Source organism: Amblyomma mixtum, chromosome 3 (genome assembly GCF_055824585.1).
Source record: "Amblyomma mixtum isolate Tamu chromosome 3, ASM5582458v1, whole genome shotgun sequence".
Classification (NCBI taxonomy): domain Eukaryota; kingdom Metazoa; phylum Arthropoda; class Arachnida; order Ixodida; family Ixodidae; genus Amblyomma; species Amblyomma mixtum.
Window position 1 is genome coordinate 295,114,008 of NC_143014.1, and position 18,268 is coordinate 295,132,275.

Consider the following 18,268-nt stretch of genomic DNA (forward strand, 5'->3'; position numbering starts at 1 on the left):
CATTTGTGGTCGCTACTGCATAGGTGACCAAACTTGCCCGAGTTACTATATAGTACAAATGCTGAAGAGCCGTTATTTGCAAAGCCGGCATCGTCCCTAAAGGCAGGACATTTACATAGGCACATGGTATTCTGGAAATGAAGCATGAGTGAATTTAGTGAGTTTATCAGCAGGTTCTCTACTAGTGAAGGTAATGACAGTGGTGGTAATAGTGCTGATGAATGAGTGCTGCAGAGATTGTTTTAAGGTACCCATTTTTTATTAATTATTATTTTTCACAATTGGTCCCAAGGCTTTGAGTGTCTGCCTTGTGAATGCACCATATGAAGACAACAGGATCTTGGGGCTTGATTGTTCTGTTTGTGTTGTGTAATGTTTATCCTTTTCTGTCTAGCTGACAGTTGTCATGATTTTTAAAAAGAGCCGTACCATTTAAAGAGCTAAATATGCATTGTCATTTATTCCAAGGCTACCTGCAGTGCACTTTTTTTTGCAAAACCAAAAAAAAGAGAGCTGCACATCTCCATGATTTATATTGCTCTCTTGCAACAAAATTTCATGCTAGCCAGCATGCACAAGTTGGTAGGCTACTGTTAGCCGGATTCATTTTGCACCCTGTCTGTGCTAAAGCAGGCTTTGGTAGCCTTACTTTTTATCTTATCAATAGATTGAACTCACTTGTTCAGGCGCAAGCAGCTGCAAAAATGATTTATTTGTACCTAACTGCCAAGCTCCTGGGAGAAGAGGTTAATAGTTCCTTCGGCATGTTCTTACACTTCCTCATGATAACATTGCTTTGATGCTCAATGACTGCATTGCTGCGCCATCGTCTACTAGTGCACATGATCGGGCTAAGCCCGGACTGCCAAATCAGACAGCAGACATGGCGCAACAGGAAGTGTGCAATGCCCATCACATGGAGGACCCAAAATGGGAAGGTGGAGGTGAAAAAATGGACAGTGAGACAGACCAGCCTACACAGCCATTGCACCCATGGCATGTGCTGCACTGGCGTTCACTTTTGATCATAGTTAGCCTTTGAGGTGTTGAGCTGAGCTTTGAAGTCCATTATTATTTTTACTTCACGACTAGGAAGATGAAGCAAAACGCTAGCTCGCATTGGTGATCAAAGGAATCGGTGTTATGAGGTGTTTTGTTTCATGATTGCGGCCCACCTATGCTTTAAAGGGCCTTTTTATTTTACCCCTTTACTGGTCTTGCCATATAGGCTCTTACTTAGTTTGGTACTTCTGTTCTGTGCGTTTTGGAGGAAAGGCCAGACTTGGGCAAGTTTCTTGAATTGCATTTACCATTCAAGTTCACACAGCACAGCATGTGCAGCAGTGATTCAAGCATGCATTCACACTGCACGATTCACCATGTGCCGATCCATGGGGAATGTCAGTGGCATCATTTGAAGCGCAAACTGAATTATGCTGCCATTTTTGCTGAAACCAAATGGGATATTGAACTTGTAGCCACCTTTGGATGTGCGAAAATAAATTTAGGGCCTTATGTTTCTTGCATTGCAGAATGAATAGAGAAGTTCACTTTTTCTTTTGAAAAGCTTCCTTGAAGCAGAATCCTTGTTAAAAAAAGTTTAATGGTTTGTTCACGGAAAATGGGGAATACATAAAAGTAGCAGCATTTATTTAGCAGAGTTTCACTGCGTATTTCATAGTATATGGTACCATCGGGAGGAAGCCCTAGAGGCTAGTGTTGTGGCACATTATTCTGCATCCCTGTTAAGGGGTGACTTCCTTGCTTATTTTGCATGACATCGCTGTACGATTGTCAACTGCAAACACACACAGGTGACGCAAGAGAAATTCGTGGCAACAATAACATTCGAGCGCCAGATGGCATGGATCGAGGAGGATCTATTGCCAAGGCTGCAAAGTCGAACGGGAATCAATCGAGAGCCACACCTCCAAGTTCTGAAAGTAGGCCTACTTGTCCATTTTTAAGGCGAAATTTCGCCGCAACTTGTTAAATCTAATACTGTCGAAACACGATTTAACGAAACCCGATTTAACGAAAATCCCGATTTAACGAAGGTATCCTAATTCCCCCTCAGACGCCCATAGGGTTCAATGCTTTGACTAACCCGAAATAACGAAACCGATTCCGTGATCTGTCCCAATTTAACGAACCTTTTTTCGAGAAATAAAGGTGAAAAAGTGTTAATTTTTGGTCTATTTTGTAGACAGCACCCCAAAATTTATTGATTGGGAGCCAGCGGTAACAGCGCGGAGCATCTTCGGCCCGCCGCTTTTTTCAAACTGCGCGGCGCAAAACGAGTTTTAATTTTGAGTCGAGCTCACGAGATGGCGCCAGCAGTAAAAAAGTTTCGTGCCACATTTCATAGATGGCGCTGTTGCAGTTCGCGTGTTTTTTTTGTGTGTGTTTGTGTGTTGTGCTCTTGTTCGCTCTTGTGCGGATATTTCCCCGTGCCTTTGAACGCACATCTTTGTCAAGCTCAGATTGTTAGGCCTCCATCAGTCTAGCCTTGCTATCGTGAACGCGGACGTGGTGTGTGCGAGCAAGCGCGCCACTAACCCTCCTGACTAGCAGATGGAGCCGTGCAAGAAACGAAAAAGGCTTACCCTGGACGAGAAAGCGGACATAATTCGTGCTGTGACAAGTGGACAGAAGAAATGTGACGTGGCTGCAGCACATGGCATTCCAGTGAGTACTCTCTCCACAATATTGAAAGGGAAAGATGACATCCTCCATGCCATTTCGTCGGGGAATCTCTCGCGCAAAAAAACGCTGAAGACTACTACTCAAAGCAAAATGGAAGAGGCCCTCTTCGCCTGGTTTATGGATTTGCGGGCGAAGAATATTCCCGTGAGTGGAGACCTGCTCCAACAAAAAGCTCGCTCTTTCGCGTGCTTGTTGGGCGACAACGAGTTCAAGGCAAGTCCCGGCTGGCTGTCGCGCTTCAAAGAACGACACGGCATCGTCGGGAAAGTGCTCAGCGGTGAAGCGAGCAGCGTAAGCATGGCTGTAGTCGGCGACTGGCGGTCTGAAAACGTGCCCGACATTCTGGGAAAATATGCCCCCAGCGACGGCTACAATGCCGACGAGAGCAGTCTATTCTTCCAAATGCTGCCTAAAAAAACACTCGCCCTGAAGGGGCAGTCGTGCCACGGCGGCAAACACAGCAAACAAAGGCTGACTCTTTTGCTGTTGGACTGCACCGACAAACGAGACCCGCTTGTCATCGGAAAGAGTGCGAGGCTGCGCTGTTTTAAAGGCACCAAAAAGCTTCCTGTGAAGTACGTTGCCAATTCAAAGGCTTGGATGTCGCGTGCCATTTTCGCTACACTGGCTGAAGGAATTTGACAGCGACATGTGTCGCCAGAAAAGGAAAGTGTGCCTGTTGCTGGATAACTGCACGGCCCACTACGTTGCCGAGGTCGAGCTGACCAGCGTGGAGCTCCGCTACTTCCCCCCAAACGCAACGTCCGTGGTTCAGCCCTTGGATCAAGGGATAATTAATAGCGTGAAGTGCGCATACAAGCGTCGAGTCGTCGACAGAGTTCTCAACCTGGAGCTGAAGCGCGAGACGAAAATAGATATTTTTATGGCGGTTGAGATGGTGGCAGTGGCTTGGAGAGCATTGAGGCTGTCGATAATTGTCAACTGCTTCAGGACTGCCGGTTTCGGTACACTAGGCGCTGAAACTGCCGAAGCTGGTCCGGACTGCGCGAGCGCTGTGCACGAGGATGAAGATGCCTGGGAACACCTTTGCTCAGTGGATGAAGTGCCCACAGGCATAAGTTTCTCAGACTACGTGAACGCCAACGCAAACGCAGTCACAACGGAAGTTTTGACTGATGCCGATATGTTGCGGCTTGTAGGAAGCGTGGAGGGAGTGGCGGCTGAAGGCGCTGCCGACGACCCTGCAGGTGCCGAAGCTCCCGTGCCGACACCAGGTCAGGTGATGGATGCTCTCGATCTGCTGCGACATTTTACCGGCGCACACGAGGGGACGGAAGACGCGCTGGACGCACTTCAGACCTACGAGAAATCAGTGCAGCCGTTGCTCACAAAGCGCACGCAGGCAAAGATCACCGACTTCTTTGGCGGAAAATAAATTTGTAGTCCCCTCGGGCCTTTCTTGTTGAGTAAGAATTTTTGTTGTTTCTTTTCATACGCGCTAGCGGCGCCGGTCGTTTCCGCGGTCCACAGTTTCATTTTGGGAGCATTTACGCTTCACAAATAAGATTCTGCGGTAGCTTTCTGGATGCCGCCATACCATATAATCGAATGTACCGAATTATGTGCCCAAGAAATGCCTCATTCAATTTAACGAAGTTCTCGATTTAACGAAATAATTCACTGCTCCCCTCAACTTCGTTAAATCGAGTTTTAACTGTACTATTTCATTCATGAATCGCCATAATCTGGAGGTCTTTGACCAAAATGAAGACTGGAGAAGTGAAGCAATTTCCTTGTGATCAAACATGCTAGCAGATCATGCTCCTGGACTATCAACACCCATCTGTTTTCTGTCATAAAGTAGTGTATTCTGAATGAGAGAAAAAAAAATTTAATGTGAATTTCACGCTTCTTCCTTTTCTGATAACAAAATAAGCTTTTGTACCAGACTGTTCCCAAGGCAGTGCTGTAGAAGTGGCAGTTAGGAACAAGACTTTCTTTTGAATATACCGTATAAACGTGTCTAAGGGCCGCACTTTTTTTTCCAGATCCGAGGGCCAATTTTCGCGGTGCGGCCCATACACGCGAAGTGCGAAAAAAAATTTTTTAAGTAAAAACACACCAATCAGAGAATGAGCAGCATTTATTCTGTGATCAGTCGTCACTCACGGAGTATTTTCACTCCGAGCTGGTGCTGTGCTGTGGTGCACGCTCATCCCAAAAGAAGCCACGTAGCATGTCCGCTGTCAACGCGTAGTCGTTCCACACTTCCATCACATAGCAGAGCAGCTCTTCTTCCATTTTGGGAAACTCGCACGGCTTGCCTCAGAAAGCGCGCTTTTTGCAGCTTGTGTTTCTGAATGCATCCTTTTGGTTGCACCGTCATCGGACGCACCCCTCGGCCATGTCAAATTTCCTGCCTGCCGCATGCTTGCCGTGTTCGAGCTAACTCCCAGCCGTGTGACTATTCAGGTGCTTGCCCCTCGTGCTAAAACTGCAACGCTCGGTGGCAGCACGCGACAGCCACAACCACAACTACGGTGAGCACGCTAACACACCACAAAAACAACAAAAAGTTGATGCCGATGTGGATAGTGGGAGGTTGTAGCGGTGGAAAAAGTTGACGATGATGATGATGACTGCGACCTCGGGCGCCATCCATGGATGGCCCTTGGAAGCTCCTGTGCGCGTGTATATATGGCCTCCGCAATCAAGCGCTCCGTTGCTCGCAGCCAAAGCTGATCACAGAGGCCATGGTGCGTGCATTTAGAAGGCTATTCCCACCTGGGTCTTGAAAAGTTCGGGTGCGGCCCTTACACGGATTTATTTTTTTAAAAATATTTCCTTCGGGAAAATGTATGCGGCCCATACACGAGAGTGGTCCTTACATGCGTTTATACGGTATGTGGACCGGGGCCTTTTAAAGAGGGCAACTAAACAAGGTTTGTAGTTTTATGAACTTCAAAGAATGGAATGGGTAAAACACAGGTAAAGCATTCCAAGATTTGTCGCGCAAACATTTGAAATGGTGATGCAATTCTTGAATAAAGCCACTACAGCATTCAGACTTCTCCACACAGTGAAACACTGGGTAGGGGCCACAGGATGCAACTTATGAGTGTGGTGCCTTTCTTGCCATTAAGTGCTTGCTTCACTAAAAAAAAAATGAAGTAAAAAGGACAGTTGAGCTATAGTTGGTACATCACTACAGATGGTACAGTGCAGAACGGACAAAACATGAATAGAAGACCACACGGATGAATGCTAACAACAGAAAATAAACAGTACCAAACTAGTCCTTTGCAAATGTTGAGTAATTTTGAATAAATAGTCGAACAGTAAAGTATTCAATTCAATCCAAATATGTTTGGTTATTCGAAATCTCGAAGTATTAGTTTCAAGTGAATAGTGTTATAGTGTTTAGCATGCTCCCAGGATGGCACCACAGCCCGACTCCATCAGCACTTTCTTGGACACATGCTGTGTGCCTTTCACGATCGCCCATATGCCGGAGTCTCCTGTGCGTAGGCACCGCAGCACACGCAAGCAGGCACGTGCGTAGTGCCCTGATTTGCACCTGCCAGTGCATCTGCCTGTGCTACCCGTGGTGTGTACACACCAGAACCAACACGGTGGCGTGCATCAATTGGAGAATGCATGCTGCTTTGTTGATTTCCACAGGATGAGTCAGAGCTGACTGTAGCAGCCGCAGCCACTCTTCTCCGCGTGGAATTTACTAATCGAGTGCGACGGCATGAGGAAGAGGGAGCTAGCACGAGATACATGGAGATAGGTGCTGTTGCGAGGTATGGGCTGTGGACTCAGTGAAGGCCAGGAATCGGGTTTTTATTAAAAGAATTTAACCCAAAAGAAAAGAGGGCCCCAGGCCCTTGGAAAATACAGACTGGCTCCCCAAGCTGCTGCTCTGTTCCGCTGCTGGAGGCAGACTCCCTTTGTCCATTGACAGTAGAGTTTTCGAACGCCGTGGTCACGTGACCAAGCCGCGGTTCTTGGAAGAAGCGTCCTTGGGGGCCGAATCAAGACCACCCCGAGTTCCGATGCGAGAGGAGAGGGGACAACCGCGACCCTCATAAACATGTCAAGTTCGAGGGGCTGCGTCTTCGGCTGAACATGAGCCACGCGTCCGCGACGAGGCCGGCACCCTGCGGCGCGGAGGGTAGGCCGGAACACTCGCGGCACAAACAGTTTCCGGAGCTCGCGGGCCCACACACCAGCAGTGTCTTGCAACGTAACAGACTCCTCCCCCCGATGAAGTCCTTCGCTGAGGCTGCGTCCCCAGATGCAGGATCGAGAGAAGGACCACGGACGGCAACAGGGCAAATGCATGCGCTCACTTTGCACACACAAACACGAACACATTTGCGGAAACTCCTGGCTGACGGTACCCGAGCGACGAACGACTGCCAGACGCCGTTTGCCAGAAAACTCTCCCTGCCTGCCTTTGCTGAACAAGTATTCGGCTCTCGACAACACATGGCGAAACACACAACAAAAGCAACTCAGAGGTCTAAGACGATGCTTTAACGCCGTCTCTCTCATAGCTTAGAATCCTCTACTCAGACCGCCCGCATTTCGGTTCTTTACTGTTATTTTTATTCTCGTTTTTTGAAAAGCCCATGCCCTGTTTCTAGCAGGACTCAGTCTCATCCCGACTGCACTTGTCTTGAGACGACACGACTCTGCTATTTTTGCATATCGAGGCCTTTTTGTGGGCTTGCTGCCACTTTCCTCTTTAGACGACGACTTCCTGTCATTTTTGGGGGTTGGTTCTGTGACCTATCCGCCCGCGTCGCACGCTCAGAACCTGCTTTCTGACACGCAATGCGGTTCTTTTCTTTAGGCTTTAAAACCACCCCATCTTTATTTATATCAGTGACAAATAGCCCTGCTAACTCAAGACAAGAGCCCTTCATTTCTTTGTGCTCCGGCAGCGATGCGCTCATCTCTTCTCTTTGCTGCGAGCCTCCCACGTGCACCTCGGGACCAACAACCGACTCCTTAGGTTTCCCACACTCACTAAAGGTACACTTCTCTCCGGGTTGACGAGCAACTATCTCGTTGGCGTCGCGCTTACCCAACTCGGCCACGGTCTGGCATGCCTTTCCCTTAATTGGGTGTTCCCCTTCTCCGGCCTTACCTCTTTGCCAGTCATACATTCGCATTGACTCCTGTTTCATGTGAACGCGGTGACCCGGCTCGGCAACTGTTTCGCCTGCCTTGTGAAACTTACGCTGTGGTGTCAGGTGCTCCCCTTTCTTTTCTGCATCTTCACTCTGACCAGCCGCTTGCATTGGTTCCTTTATCCTGGCATCACGTCGATCCAGCTCGGTAGCGGTCTCACTAGCCTCTTCAGAACCTCTCTCTAGAGTTGTCGCGTTTCATTCCCACCCGGGATTATTACACGCCTGTTCCGCATTCGCAGCGGTGATATCTTTACACTCCACGACAGTCCAATGCTTAGCGGGTTTTGTCTGGACAGAAGCGGCATCGCGCCTAAATTTTTCTTTGACTCTAGCATTAGAGCGCGTCCTGCCGCTTAGGAGCTCTGTTTCAACTCCAAAGTTACGGAACAGAGCTGTCTTTACTCTTCCGTAGTCATTCATATCCTCATCGGACAGGCTCAGTTTGACATTAGCAGGCTGAGGCGGCAAAAGGGACACTAACATGTAGCTCCAAATGTCTTTGTCCAATTTCGACATCTCACAGATACTTTCAAAGTTGTCCAGAAATTTTGAAATGTTTTCGCCTCTTTTGAATACTCGCAGATGAGATCGCGTCACATCCCAGCTTCCTTCGCCAGTGCTCTGGCCATCTTTTTTGCCAATATGCGCTTGTGCTCGGTCTGTTGCGCCTTTTCGCACAGTTTAAGACTACCTTCGTCTTGTGCATGTTCTTGGCACTCTGCTTTCTCACTCTCCGCTTTTACTGAAGTTACGCATCCTTCATTCTTGACTGCGCCTCGTAGCATCTCAACTTCAAGCTGCAATCTTTTCAACTCCCGCTCCTGTTCCTGTATTTCCCGCTCCTGTTGCTCTGCCGCTACCCGTTGCTCTTCTATTCTTTTCGGCTCATTTTCCTTCTGCACTCGGCATATCTTTTCCAAAGCGTCCGTTATCTCGTCCTCTTCAAACTCCACCTCTTCAATTGCATGGCGAATATCTGGCTTCCTCATACGTTGATTTACCTCTAAACCAAGTTCAGCTGCCAACAGCAGCAATTCGTCTTTAGTCAATTTCTTTATATCCATGGTTGGCGAGAGCCGACTACAAAATCTGCAAACTAATCACACACCCAGTGGTGAATAAATGCAGTCGATTCCTCAGATAGAACCCAGTTCTAAATCATCTGGCAATACGTAATCGCTTCAGCACTCACCCAACCAGGAGTCCTCGATGGCCACCGTGTCTGCCGAAGACAGGAACTGCCAAGTCCGGCGATACCAGATCGTCGACGTTGTCTTTGGGCGGTTGTCTTCTCGCCTGGCCTTCACGCTGCGCTGCGACGAAGGTGACTCCCTGAGCCACGTAGCGGAGCTCCGATGATCCCGGATCCTCGAAGGCGCTCTCTCGTCAGCAGTTGTCCACCAGTCTTGTCCTTATCCCGCCGTTAAAGAGCTACACCATGCAGCCTGGTCGATCCCAGATTGTCGAGGTTGCCTTTAAGTGGTTGTCTTCTCGCCTGGCCTTCACGCTGCGCTGCGACGAAGGTGACTCCCTGAGCCACGTAGCGGAGCTCCGTTGATCCTGGATCTTTGAAGGCGCTCTCTCGCCTGTGCTACCCGTGGTGTGTACACACCAGAACCAACACGGTGGCGTGCATCAATTGGAGGATGCATGCTGCTTTGTTGATTTCCACAGGATGAGTCAGAGCTGACTGTAGCAGCCGCAGTCACTCTTTTCCGCGTGGAATTTGCTAATCGAGTGCGACGGCATGAGGAAGAGGGAGCTAGCACGAGATACATGGAGATAGGTGCTGTTGCGAGGTATGGGCTGTGGACTCAGTGAAGGCCAGGAATTTGGTTTTTATTAAAAGAATTTAACCCAAAAGAAAAGAGGGCCCCAGGCCCTTGGAAAATACAGACTGGCTCCCCGAGCTGCTGCTCTGTTCCGCTGCTGGAGGCAGACTCCCTTTGTCCATTGACAGTCGAGTTTTCGAACGCCGTGGTCACGTGACCAAGCCGCGGTTCTTGGAAGAAGCGTCCTTGGGGGCCGAATCAAGACCACCCCGAGTTCCGATGCGAGAGGAGAGGGGACAACCGCGACCCTCATAAACATGTCAAGTTCGAGGGGCTGCGTCTTCGGCTGAACATGAGCCACGCGTCCGCGACGAGGCCGGCACCCTGCGGCGCGGAGGGTAGGCCGGAATGCTCGCGGCACAAACAGTTTCCGGAGCTCGCGGGCCCACACACCAGCAGTGTCTTGCAACGTAACAGACTCCTCCCCCCGATGAAGTCCTTCGCTGAGGCTGCGTCCCCAGATGCAGGATCGAGAGAAGGACCCCGGACGGCAACAGGGCAAATGCATGCGCTCACTTTGCACACACAAACACGAACACATTTGCGGAAACTCCTTGCTGACGGTACCCGAGCGACGAACGACTGCCAGACGCCGTTTGCCAGAAAACTCTCCCTGCCTGCCTTTGCTGAACAAGTATTCGGCTCTCGACAACACATGGCGAAACACACAACAAAAGCAACTCAGAGGTCTAAGACGATGCTTTAACGCCGTCTCGTATTCTCATAGCTTAGAATTAGGGGTGTGCGAATATTCGATAATTTCGAATATTCGATCGAATAGCACGGTATTCGATATTCGCTTCGAACCGAATTCTCGGTATTCGAAATTTCGAAGTATTCGCCTCGCGCGAATAGTGTTTCTGGGGCGCTTGCCCGCAAAACGGACAAAACATGAATAGAAGACCACACGGATGAATGCTAACAACAGAAAATAAACAGTACCAAACTAGTCCTTTGCAAATGTTGAGTAATTCTGAATAAATAGTCGAACATTAAAGTATTCAATTCAATCCAAATATGTTTGGTTATTCGAAATCTCGAAGTATTAGTTTCAAGTGAATAGTGTTATAGTGTTTAGCATGCTCCCAGGATGGCACCACAGCCCGACTCCATCAGCACTTTCTTGGACACATGCTGTGTGCCTTTCACGATCGCCCATATGCCGGAGTCTCCTGTGCGTAGGCACCGCAGCACACGCAAGCAGGCACGTGCGTAGTGCCCTGATTTGCACCTGCCAGTGCATCTGCCTGTGCTACCCGTGGTGTGTACACACCAGAACCAACACGGTGGCGTGCATCAATTGGAGGATGCACGCTGCTCCCTTGATTTCCCCAGGATGAGTCGCAGCTGACTGTAGCAGCCGCAGCCACTCTTCTCTGCGTGGAATTTGTTAATCGAGCGCAATGGCATGAGCAAGAGGGAGCTAGCACGAGATACATGGAGATGGGTGCCCATTTCCGGCGCCTGACACGGGATGTGCTGGGGGCAAAGGTGCGGTGCATATACATAGCAAGCGTTAGTGGAGTCACTTGAAAGCAATTGGAGGTCCCACAGACAGGCCCTGCACCCCACAAATATATCGGCTCCGCGTGTAAGGCGATTGCCCCAATTTCTGGTGGCAATTTCTGTAGAAAGTTGAGACAGCTGCAAAGCTTCCATGCACTCTTAGTTTTTCTAACGTAATAGCCTTGTAGATTAGAAAAATATGCGGTTTAAAGGGACTATGAAACAAATTTATTGAGATTACGTAAAGATAGGCAATCCATCACTCGTCACTCCAGCGCAAGAATTTTTGAGCTAGCATCAATAACAACGAAGTTATAGGCGATTAAAAATCACGCTCCTCCTCTCCCCCCTCAACTCGTACGCGCGGGGTACCATAAAAAAATAAAGAAAACAGCTCCGGGACTGGGCTCCGCCCATGAACACGTCATTCGCTGACGTTCGGTTTACGACTTCCGGTTGTCCCACTCCCGAGGAGCAGCGTGCGTCGGCAGCGTCTCTCCGGTCTCTGCGCTTTCTTGGCTCCCGAACTCGCGACAGAAAGAGGCGGCAGAGGTAAATTAAAACCATATGCGCGAAGGCAATGCCCTCGTTCGCGCTTGCCCGAGGGGGTCGCGTGGCCGCTCGAGCAGACGATGTTCACCGCTACCGGAAGTGTGCCCGTGACGTCGAAGCTGCCGCGGCTCTAGCGAATGACAGCGTGTGGTGGCCTGCCGACGTCATGGGACTAGTGACGTCTGTTTTCCCGATTTTGGTTTCAGAATTGCTCCCTACGAAGACACCAAGCGGCCCGCGAATTTTAAAAAACACGATTTTTAAAAATTCATAATAAATTGCCGGCTCAGTTCCGAAGATTCATACTTGGTGTCAATGCTTCTGAGCATCACTTCTAACATTTACAAGCGGCTTTTAATTCTTTTCATGGTCCCTTTAAAAAGTGCCTATTGGGCCGTTCAACCTTTCTTGTGCACCAGAAGTATCCAAAACATTTGCTTCAAAATTATTGAGCAGTTTTCTATTCGCTTCGAATTTGCTTCAGAACAAAAAACCACTATTTGCATTTGCAGAGGCATGGCAGGGTGCAGGCAGAAATCTGACTGCTTCTGTAGGTGACGTCACCACCCAGCTTCTCTGCTTGCCGTCATGCTGTGCAGAGAAGTGTGAACGTTGTTGCAGCTTTAATTGGTGATTAAACGCCATTTTAAGTCACAGCACAAAGAAATTCTCATGTCTCAACAAACTTTACTTGTTTCAAGGTTCCCAAATGGTTAAAGAACTATTTTGGAAAACCCTGCCTTACAGGTAACTCAATTGTTTCTACCTCAGAGCTTAAGCAGCTGTCAAAAAGTGCCCAAGGACATAAGTATACATTGGATCAAAAGAGCACCCACCCTGTCTGAAACATAGACAGGAAAGACTCACACATAAAATAGCACCCGTCCTGTATTGTGTCTTTCATGTCCTCGTTTAGCTGCACTGGTTTCATTGGTATCTTTGGAATATTGTTGTCAGTTCTCCACTGAAAGGGAAGGCAAAAACTGGTCTGGAGATTTCTCATTCTTCTGGGCTCCTGTGTGTATGCCGAGTCTACACAAATCAAAAGGCAAGCATGCCTGGAAACCAAATTGAATGATGTGCAAGGAACATGGTTTAAGAGGGACTGCGGAGTGCATAGCTCAGTGGCCAAATGGAAAGCTAGGTGTCTTTGGGAGAGTTCTGTCGCCATGCAGTACAGTAGGCTTGGTGGTTTTTCAGTGTTGCTGTTTGGTTGCCTCCAATTTCAGGAGGCACCATGACCTGTCATATGTAATGCCTTTATTGTGCCATCATTCTCTTGTCATTAAGGGGAGGTGTTGCCTTGAAACCCTTAAAAATGGCCAAAAAACTGATTTTTTGAAAATTGTTGTATCGGCTTGTATGCCTCCCTTTTTATGCAGTTCAAAAGTCTCATCGCTGAAATCAACCGGACCGGGAAGTAATGTAAAAACTGTTTCATGAACCATAACAGCTGTGCATTGTGAGGAAATGCTTGAATAACCGTCTTCTCTGTTACTATTTATTGCCTTGGTACTCACCTTGCGAAGCAGATTTTGTCACAACTATTTTATCTATTTTACCTCAGTTGTTTTGTTGCACTACTAGGACTGTAATGCAGTGTGACATTTTGTTTTTCAGATTTGCGAATTTTATATTTGTTGTATGAAATTTTCTTCACACTCTAAATATGTCAACGAACACTGCGTTGGAAAAATTCAAAACTAAAATTTGTGCTTTGCCAAAAAAAAATTCTCAATGTCGGCTTGTAGCACACCAGTAAGAATGCTATGAATATTGAACCAGCCTTCTGCCACATTTTTTTTAACTCTGCAGTCTTTTCACAAGATTAAGAGGAAATATATATATATATATATATATATATATATATATATATATATATATATATTATTGGAAAACAACTTTCTGGATATACGACGGTGAAATTTTGTATGCAATTCAGTAGTAAGAGACCACTGCAGCAGCTTAGGTGACCAGTGTTGTGAATTTTCGAGTGAAGGGTGTTGCATGAAGTGCTAACAGTATTTCTTTGTTCAGGCTTACATTTGCTTTTCGCACTGTGCACTTCTCAGTGACATCACAGTAGGACATAGTAATAGACTAGAAAACTAAGCAGCTGTCTTCAGATTGCTCGAAAATCATTGTTTGTGCTATATCCATACTGCTCGAAATGTTGTATGTGTGCACTTGGGGTAAAGCATGTGCCGTCAGTTCTGTTGCTTTCTTTTTTTTCCAGATGTACCTGAAGGTGGCTAGGTCTGTCCTGATGACAACATGGGTCAGCTTTCAGTTTGCAGCAAATTTCCTGAAGTTCGTGCTTTTGTGCCAAGAGATAAGTGAGTGCATGTTTTTGTTTGTTTTCAAAGCACAGCTCTTAGCTCATTCCTTACGGCACCATAAGCCATGGGTCATATATGACCCACGTTTTGAACAAGCCATCAGAAATTCTATTCGGCACTTGTTGACAAGCTGCACCATATAGTTTGCTTCTATAGCACCATTTCTTTGGTTTCTGTTTTGTTTTCTCATTTTATAACATGAGGAGGTGAGACGAAAAATGAAAATATTACTGGACGTGCCTTTCGCCGACCATGGTGTTCATTTCACCGTTCACTCCTCAAAGGTGAAAGGCTGCACTGAGCATTGTTGTCTGTTCTTGTGCTGTCCTTTTTATTTTTTAGAGCAGTAGTGGTGAGTTGGCCAACCTTGTGGAATGGGCGAATTTCAGTTTAAATCGCGAGGCATCGTCTCAGAGGCCCGAGACATCAGCGTGTGCTCGGGCATGTTTCGTTTTGCCGTTCACATTGTGTTTTATGCAGTACACTTTATCTGTAAAGGAGTGATTTTATTTGGTGCTTTAGGGTCTTTGCAACATATTGCGAAGATATTTTTCCAAATATGCCAGCAAATTTTTTATTATGATGTCAAGGAAGGCCACGCTCCTTTTTTTCCTGTAGAACCCATCCACTACCAAACGAAAAAAAAAATGGAAGAAAAGTACGAATGACAAGCTCTGCTATAGAAAAAAAACACATCTACCTCCACTTATTGTCCTCATGCGACTGCTTTCTCTGTTGACGCAGCAGTCATATTGCCTAACTTTTCCACGGAAAGTGCAGTTCATTATGTATGCAGCTGAAAATCACAAGAATGGTAGCTAAGAACATGTGCAACGTTTTGTGTATTTTAATTTTTGGAATTGACTTCTGGCCCAGTGCAGCGACTTGTTTTTGTTTTGCTTTTATTCTTCTTTTGTGTTAGCAGCATATTTAACCAATAAATATGCTTTAATAAAACGAGGTTTTTGGCAAGTTGGTTACTTTGCTTCCACATTATTTTTTTTTACGCTGCATTTATGTGGAATTTAACGAATAAATTTTCGAAAAGTATTGCATACACAACTCTGGTATTTTTTTCATTCAGAGGTATAATTGGTAAGCTACAGTTTGATGCATTACAATGCACAGTACATTTAGCACTTCTTGAAGTAATTTTTATTTTAACCGCTCAAAATACGTCATTTTTTTGCAGTAGGGAAAGAGTTAAGTACCTGTTAGCGTGTCTATGGCGGCAGCCCTGTAACCGGCAGAGCGAACGAGGAGCACAGCAGGGGATGAAATACAGTGGTAGCGAAGAGACCGCGAGGGCGAAAGCGAAGGAGGGGAGGGTACTGTGGGAGCATGAAAAGGAAAGTGGAGGAGGAGGGTATGGCAAAAGCAGGAGGAGAAAAGCAGAAGGGGAGGGTATGGTGGGGTGGTAGGCGAGAGTGGTATCGTGCTCTGTCTGCAACAGCTGTTGAGAAAAGCACCGGCCAAGATAGAACAAGAAACAATGCCAGCTTTGTTTTTCATTTAGCAGAAGAGGACCAGTTGAAGACGCCCATTGCCCTTCTACCTCCAGTTGTGAAGAAGTTCATGCCACTCTTTGCAAAGACCAAGGTCCAGGCTTCCACGATTTCTTCCCTCGTGGACAAGATTTGCTGTGAAGTCTCTGCTGACTAGTGCTCTGGTCCTGCATCCCATAGTGGTTCACAGCCCCCTTCTGGGATGGACACAGAAGTCGTATCAAAGAGTGCCTTTGCCAGCACTGACAAGCACTCTGGCCATGTATCTGGCGAGCGTTTGGGTGCTTCCAAAATGGACACAGCTTCCACTTCAGTCCCTCTTCCTTTCACATTATATGGATTCAGACTGTGATGTGGATGCTGCTTTTATTGATGCATTGGTTTAATTTTTCACTTTCATTTTTTTTTAACTTTTTAGTGTATCCAGACTGTAGTATTTGGTTATTGTATTAATTAGTGTCTTTGAGGTAATCAACAAAATATTAACAGTCATGCAGACAGGAGATTATTCTCAACAGTTTTTAATGTTGATCTTTCATCAAAATTTTAGCAGTCAAGTAGACAGAAGATTTGTCTTGCCGAAAATAAAGTTAAGGCCATTTCACTGCACTCTGTTCATCATATTATTGTGAGCCTTTGTGATGTTCACTGTTGAATGCTGGTGGCACACACCTTGTAAATTTCTTTGTCATACCCGAGGCAACCACATAGTCCAGTGTTCGACAAAAACTTATCTGGCTAGGAAATGACATCATTTTGAAAAACCTAACACTCGGAAAGAAATTGAAGAACACCAGGGTAAAAAACAAATGACGTTTTGGAACCCCTACAGATCCCTTGTTCACATATGAAAACGAAAAACAGATCGGCCGTGTTTATACGAGTGAAGGCCGCTGTAATGAGCATGCGTATGCTGCAGGCATGGGCCCACGTGTCCGATTAAGTGTGTGTGGAGTTGATTGGATATGGAATGACTCTAGGAGTAGGCGGGATGATAATGATTTCTCGGTGGATATGATACTGGCTGCATCCCAGGCAATAATGTGACCGGTGCTTTTATGGTGATCTGCCAAGGCATTTTCCTCAGTGCGCCCCTTGGCAACGTCATTTTTATGCTCCCTGAGCCGTCTCCTGTAATCTCCAGTTTTGCTGATGTAGGCTGCATCGCAATCCTGGCAAGGAATCTTGTATAAAACCCCGGGGCATCTAGTGCTTTCTAAATTGTCATTCACTCGCACAAGTTGCTGTCTGAGCTTGTTTGTAGGCATGTGACAGATTTGAATATCGTAATCACTGAAGGTTCTTGCCAGTGTTTCGCTCACACCAACCGCGTAGGGAATGACGGCTCACTTCTGCTCTTTCTTTGGTGCCGTGGGTGGATTTGAATATCGGCGTTGCTGCGAGTTTAGAATTTGCCTTGGGTAGCCATTTCTAGAGAGTTCTTCTTTTATCCTTTTTTTTTCTTTTTTCCTTCACGCTTGTGGGAATGAGCTTAGGTGTTGCACGCGTGTGAAGAGCGCTGATGCCACGGAGTGCTTGTGTCCAACCGGATGCGCAGAGGCAAAGTTCAGGTATTGGCCTATATGTGTGGCTTTCCGGTAGACCGACATCACGAGGCCATTCAATGTGCGCTGTACTAAAACACTGAGAAAGGCAATGTGACCGGAACTCTCCTCTTCCATAGTAAACTGTATGGATGACTGGAGTTCAGATGATGTAGTAGTGGAGGCGCGTCTTCCCGGTTCAACACGGAAAGACAGTCATCTACATAGCACAAAATATTTTTGGGCAACGGGGGAAAGAAGCGAGGGCGAGTGCCTTGATGGTTTCCGAGGCAAGGTTGGCGCAAGTAACCGAAATTGAAACGCCCATGGCAGTTCCAAACACCTGCCTGTAGAACTCCTCGTTAAAACCGGAGTAAGTACTCGGCAGGCAAAATTTCAAATGGCGGTATAGGTCCACAGCTTCAAGCGGGGTACGTATTGCAAGGGTCTCGTCGTTTTCAAGGATGCCTTTACAGCACTGGACAGCGAAGTCTATTGGCACACAGGTGAACATAGATTTGACGTCAAAAGACACCATGATGTCGTCGTCTTGGATGTTGATGTCCTGTAACATCGTGACGAAGTGACTGGAGTCCTTCACATATGTGTTGTTCCAACCAGGGGGCGCAGGATGCTGTGCAGGAACTGAGACAGCTTATGCAGGGGGGACTGGGTAAAGTAAACTATTGGCCGTAGAGGCACGTCGGGCATGTGTATCTTGGGAACACCGTAGATGGCTGGAGCTGAGCCATCATGACATAAGAGTCTGTAATATAAATTCTTGTTTTGTGGTGGAACAATATTGAAGACGTCCGTCAGCAGTTTTTGCAGTTGCAGAAAGAGCGGAAGCGAGCCGCATTCCCTACGCGGTTGGTGTGAGCGAAACACTGGCAAGAATCTTCAGTGATTACGATATTCAAGTCTGTCACCTGCCTACAAACAAGCTCAGACAACAACTTGTGCGAGTGAAAGACAAGTTAGAAAGCACAAGATACCCCGGGGTTGTATACAAGATTCCTTGCCAAAATTGCGACGCAGCCTACATCGGCGAAACTTGAGATTACAGGAGACGGCTCAGGGAGCATAAAAATGACGTTGCCAAGGGGTGCACCAAGGAAA

General features: G+C 47.0%; 1 pseudogene across 1 annotated transcript in view; it reads left to right on the top strand.

The window, feature by feature from the left end:
- The window catches only part of LOC149355250 (condensin-2 complex subunit G2-like), a 123,796-nt pseudogene extending 107,582 nt beyond the window's left edge, over window positions 1-16,214 (top strand). The window contains exons 16-18 of the transcript XR_016289345.1: window positions 1,815-1,943; window positions 13,998-14,097; window positions 15,620-16,214. The product of XR_016289345.1 is annotated as a condensin-2 complex subunit G2-like (transcript). The remainder of the gene's footprint in view (window positions 1-1,814; window positions 1,944-13,997; window positions 14,098-15,619) is intronic.
- Window positions 16,215-18,268: the final 2,054 nt, after the last annotated feature.